We start from the raw sequence: 6,774 nt of genomic DNA, 5'->3' as shown, positions 1-6,774 counted from the left end.
TAAGACAAGTCTTCTTAAATGTTGAGCAAATGATTCCGTTGACAGTTCAAAACTGATGAAATGAAGTAGGTCCATAGATCATTGTATTAAAATACACAAGGGAGAACACTCAACGTTTGGTGGATGAATGGTATATGCTCCTCACAGCGCATCTGGTGCACATACATGAGGCAATTTTTCAACAACTTTCCCTTGTTTTCTAGATTGCCACTTTTTCTGTTTTCTGCTGTCCACAAATATTAAGTAAGCATTTGATGTTGTAGTAGAGTTTGAGCAAACTCATCGTTTTTGAATTCTGTAAAAAGTTCTGGTAAAGTGTTCATTGGTTGTTCCTGTGCATGTTGTTCAATGTTGCCTGATTGAAGTATACTCTATTTTCTATTTTTTAGCTGTACGCTAAGGTGTAACTGCTAGATGTCTCCGATGGATTGGCAAACAAGTCTCTAATCAGCTTCATTGCTGGAAATATATCTACCAGTTTAGAAGGTAGTCACACCATCCTTCTCCTTTTCTATTGCTATTAAAGCTGCTTGATCACTACCTTTGTGAATGTATTTGCAAAGGTACTTTACTGATTTAACCAATTGACAATGTTCCATACTCAAATGGGTGTTGAAAGTTCTTGATAGAAGAGGTCAAAATGGCCCAATACATCTGTTTTCAATTTCTGTTTCTGTGCTACAAAGTGGTATTCTTGCAAAATGTCCTCCTATCCCTGGCATTCATCTTCTATAGTGGAAATATTCATCATAAGCAGTCAGAGTGCCATAAAGAAGTTTTTGCTGGTAGCTTGGCAGATGTTCCATCTTTTAAACTGGGAGAATGGTGATATAGATGGCATATGGTCCATGAGTCTTTTACTTTATCTAGAGTTTCTGCGGATATTATTGAGTCAACCCTGAAATGAGCCTATTTTTTCTACCACCCAAAGAAAAAAATGGTATTAAGGCAGATCTCGTTTTTGTCATTCGATTGAATAGAAAAAACATTGAGCATCTATATTTGCTTTCTGTTAGCAGTTTGAACAACAATTTTACTTTTAGCCTAAACACTCTAGCTGGAATGTCAGGTCTGTTTTGAGCTGCTTTTTCATTAATGAGAGCTTCTTCTATATCCAGCAATTTTGGATTGCAAGTTATTGTTATAAAGAGATCTGGCTTTCCATGTTGTCTGACATAGGTGATGGCATCCTGGACATACTCATGCTTGTAATGAAAGCTACCGGTGAAGAAAAATGACCGATTGGCCAATGCTCTGTGCATCATTTTTTTGCATAGTGTCTCTCAGGTAAATGTAACTGTCCACTCTAAGTCTACTTTGGTTCTGACAATGTAAAACAATAATTCACTTTAATTTTTTGTGCCTGCATTTCTGTCAGCAATTGATGGAGCAGCTGTCGGTATCTGTGTGAGTTGTTTGATCCCTTTGTTTTATATCATTATCCTGTAAGCATAAAAATCCATGTCAGATACTGTCTTCCTTTGTACTTCATCATCTGTGTTTGGGTCTACCTGCCTAATTGTATGATGATATCCATCTTGTCCTTGCCAGTATGTTGTTGAGTACAGTAGCCCACTGTAAGATAAGATCTGTTGCCTGTCACTTGAGTAACACGATATCTCTCTTATCAAAGTCCTGTTCTACAACGAAAATATGCTGGTTCACTTAATTTGGGTGCGTTATATCTCCGTTCATGTTCTCCAGCTAGTTGACTATCTGCATGAATTACAATTTTTAAACTGTCATCTGTTAGACTTTCCATTGATACTTTAAATTCCTGAATGTAGTTGTTGTAGCGGTGAAAAAAGTTTTGTAAATCTTGAACAATGCTTTGCGTTACTTCTGAAAAAATTTGACATTTTTGATTCATTCCATCATCAGAATTGCCCCTGAAGTAAATTTTCGTAAACCTGTTGCTTTAGTTTTCAGCTGGCAAAAGTGATCCATACAATTGATAAATCTGTCCTTGTACTTTAATAGTGGGCATAAAACCTTGCGGTTAGATTTATATCTAAGCTCCTAAAGATATCATCTGAAAATAATTGTTATATTTGCAAATACTAGAAAGAAAGTGGTTAGCAGATGAAACAAGTTTGTCATCTGTCATCTTTGTGGTCTGTTTGGATAACTCTCGGTCTGTCTGACTATGGCTATTAAAATCTTGGAATTAAAATTTCGCATTCTGTGTGACTCAAACTCATGTAAATTGCAACCAAAAAATTTAAATACATGTTCTCTACTACTGAGCTATACAAGGGACATTAATCAAAGACACCGCAATGTACCGTTTACCGTCGCAAACACTAAATGCTTATTTGAGCTTTGCACCATTGCGTTACAATACCCCTATTATAAAATATTTGTCGCCAACATCTAAAAATCATGATGCTTTTTCATTATTTTATCGTTAAGGCAATTTTTTTTGCTACACGTTAACACCAATAATCCCTGTCGAATTAAAAATTTGGTAATTTGTGTACAGATTATATAAGTTTTAACCTTTTCAGTCCTAATTATTTCCAATTGACCACCTGCCAGGCCCGATTAATTTTCCCACTTGTTATTTAATACAGTGAGTTGAATTATATTCAGCATAAATAAAGTTGTGTTCAAAATAATTTTAAATAGTTTTTTGCAATCTTTTGGTAACATTCTTAGCTAAAATTTGATACCAATTAATGCACATAAAATTAAATCATATGATGAGATTCAAATCGATTTACTTTTTAGAAATTGGAAAAGTCTATGTTTGGTTGCTACTACCATTCAATTTTTATGGCTGATAACACTTCAATGACATATTAGAATGACAGGAAAATATGTTAGGAGCAAGTTGCCAAAATATTTAGAGTTTTAACCAATAGAACTGAAGTTATCAGCCTATATGCAATGTCATGGCATAATGAAGTTTCCGATCCACAGTTAAATCAATTGGTATATTATGTATATATATCATAGTTACATTCTATATTAAAACCATTTACATTCTAATGACTGCAAACAACAATTTTTACAATTATGATAATAAGACACAACAGATGCAAATAACTTGAGTACAAAACTGATATCAACTAGTAATGCATGAAAATAAGTAAAAATAATGTGTATCAAAGTAAGTAAAAAAATGTTGTTTATCAAAAGTAGTAAAAAATAAATGTTCATAAACTATAACTATCTGTTGCTGGCAATCACTGACAGGTGTAGACGCTCTGGGCATACCATCATTGCCGCTTGTAAAGTAATCATCATTTACATTTCCACTCTTACCTACCAGTAGCAGCATAACAATAATAAAAATTATTATATAATAATAGCATAATTTTTTTGAATTAATTTAAATAGGCAACCTCCCGAGTTAAAAAAGCTAAACTCTATTACATAATTTGCCTGGTAAAATTTCTTTATCCAACCACATTTCTGGTAGCAAAATGAACATCAGACTGTTGTCTTTCAAAATAGAGAATTTCAAAAACGATATACATAAAATGATTATCAATAAAATTACTCAGCTTGTGTCCCAAAGTAGTCAGGCTTAGGCCCAAGTCAACACAACTTCTCTTAAAATAGTTGGGATCAGAAGGTGGTGAAAGGATTGAGAGATATATGCCACAGTTGGGATCAGAAGGTGGTGAAAGGATTGAGAGATATATGCCACAGTTGGGATCAGAAGGTGGTGAAAGGACTGAGAGATATATGCCACTTGTCATAGCGAATGCAGCGCAGTCCGCTACGGAAACAACGAATTCGCAAAAAGGTAAATGATAAGATTTTAGTTAAAGGTTTGAAGTTTACTAAAATATATACTTGAACTTCCTTCAAGTATCTGCTGGGTGAACTATGTTTATTTATGTTAGGTTCAGCGTTTATGGTACACATCTGTCTGGAAGGTAAAAACTCTTTACGCGGTACATTGTAATGTTATCTTATCTTGCAGATCATAACCACAAAATGCACTAAAGTCATTGTAGGTACCTGTAGCTACTAGGGTTAATACATTATTTTTGTTACTATTTTTAACGGTGACGATATTTACCAGGAGGTTATTGCTTTAAATATTTATTATCGGTTTCTGTACCACTACATGTATGTATATAACCTACAATATTTTTACATGCCAACACTGGCATGGGAAAATTGGCATGCCAATTATCCCATGCCAATTCTGGAATGAAACGAAAGCGTGTAATTGTAAACCAAATAGTTTTTCACTGTAGTCATAAAAAACAGATTATATTTAGCCATTACTTGCTGATGATTTTACATTTACATTTAAACATATTAAGATTTGTCTTTTCTCCTAATTTGTTTAAACAAAAAGCTTCTTTCAAGTTAAAAAAATTTAAAACTAGCAGTTGTTTAGAAAAGTTTGAAAACCTTTACAGTTGTTTGATTTTTTTAATTCATTTTAACTGCAAAAAAATACTTTTGTTTTGATATGAAGTGTAAAGTAAGTATGATAAATGTTATATATGTTGAATATAAATAAATTTTCTGTCCAAATACTTTTTTATTGCCGGAGCAACGCCGGGCATTCAACTAGTAAGATAATATATTTGGATGAGTATATTGTTGAACGCAGAGCATGCAATAGCAAAAAAGCTGTTTAGCTTTGAAGCGTTCTATATTCCAATCTTCTTGAACCCATTTTCTCCCATTTATATCATATGTCCCAGCAACTTTTTTTAGGAGCCCAATGATTGGTCCAGTGCCAGGTGGTGTCTGGCCAGACATTCTTCGGGCTATTCTTCCCTCCTCGCAGTCTAATGGTGCCACGAGGATAGAGAACAGGAGTAAATTGTGCGAGTGGCATGTCGTGGTGTTAAGGGTGATGGTGTGCTGATGATGTGATTAGAGGATGAGTAAAAGCATGGGTTGTCGGCCCACGCTCTCACTTGTCACTATAGCGCTAGCCTGTGCTTTTGCCGATTACTACTTGACAACATTTTGCTTCCCTTCATTGCTATTGTATAAGCCCTGCGCCACAAATTCCACACTTTTCTACATGCATATATGTTTAGTAAATAAAAACATATATTTTGTTTTTTATTCATTATTTTGCTTTTGGTTCAAACAATCTTGTTATGTGGCTAAAAATTTCTGTTGTTTGTAAACATATGGCATGGCTTGCTGTGACTACTGCATCACTTGTACAAATGTGCTCTATACTTGACCACTGCATTAGTCTTTTTTTTTCTATAATTGATGTGAGGTTCACATTTTCATTCACAAATTGGCAGAAGTTGCATTTTTTATTAAGGCAGACAGTGTTCTGTGGAAGAATCAATTCTAATTTAAAAGTACTTTACCTAATAAAGCAGCTTGATCTATTCCTGAGCAATATACGTGAATAAATTTAGTAATAATCTAATATTCTAATTCTGAGCGAATTAGAATATTAGATATTAGAATATTCTAATTCTGCATGCAGCTCTATCTTATTATTTATAGTACTAGCCAGTGCCATAAATTATCTGTAAAATGCCAGCCTATATTTTCACCAATCTCTAGAATGTTATTCTAAGCTTTTACCCATCTTGAGAAAGCGCCTGAGCTCTTCCTTATCATTGTATGCTCAATTCATTATCATGATTATAGTTTGAACTCTCAATCATTGCCATAGCGCTTGCCTTGATGTGACTGTCACTGAATAGCGGTCATCACACACGCACGAACACACACACGCACGCATAGATGCAGGCACACACACACATACACGTGCATAAGCATTTTTAGTACTTATGGATACAAAAAATTGGTATGTCTATCTAAACCATTTTTATAATATCGAACTAAACATACATAATAACACCTTATTTGAATAGGCTTTATACTTAGAGATATTGCAACAAATTAATAAAAAGGACAAGAGGAAAACAAGACCAGAAAATTCATCGAGAAACTAAGGATGCCGAATGTTGGCAGCAAAAATATCGAGAAAAGAAATTATAAAGATACAAACAAGAAGTTTTTGATTGAAGTACACGTATACCAGCTGCCAAAGATTGACAGTGACCTTCAGATGAAAAACGAAAATGAGCTACATGTATTACCTTCTGCGGTGAAAATGTCAGTGTGAATAAACGGGTTACTTAGACGCCAGGTTATACTACACAACACATGATACTGGTGAAGAAAGGCTGCCTGTTATTATGAAACTTTACAACAACCATTGGAAAGCTCAGTGTTTATTTGTCATATGAATGTCAACAAAATTTGGAATTGTCTGTGATTGATCTAAGAGAGGACAATTCTGTTTTTGATGAGTCGAGCAAGGGCACTATGTGTTTAGTGTGTTGAGAGAAGGCAGTACTTGAAATTCTCAACAATACTCTCTGTTTACTCTTTATATGCATCGAACCAAGAATGATGAGCCTCAAACTTTAATCCAAACAATAGTGCTGTGATGCTTCAGCCGTCATCAAACAGATGAGGAGTTGCCTATCCATGACCTAACATGCAGTTTCGGTATCACTATTATACTTTATCGAACCCGATTAAGTACTTAACCATTACATAACGCTGTAACCATGACAGGATTCAGCAACATTTTTTACCCACAGCAGCAATTGGGACTGCTTCCCAATAAAAAGAGAGTACATGAAGCTGCAGCCATTTTAACATGTATACACACACATATATATATATTTAAATGCGTATACATGTTTAAAAATATAAACATATATAAATATAATATGTATATATGCAGTGTATAAATATATACAGTACACATATGCGTATACATGTTTATTTATAAATGTATATGCACTGAACTGC

The sequence above is a fragment of the Watersipora subatra genome, chromosome 5, assembly GCF_963576615.1.
Source record: "Watersipora subatra chromosome 5, tzWatSuba1.1, whole genome shotgun sequence".
NCBI lineage: Eukaryota > Metazoa > Bryozoa > Gymnolaemata > Cheilostomatida > Watersiporidae > Watersipora > Watersipora subatra.
Note: the sequence above shows the minus strand (reverse complement) of the source record.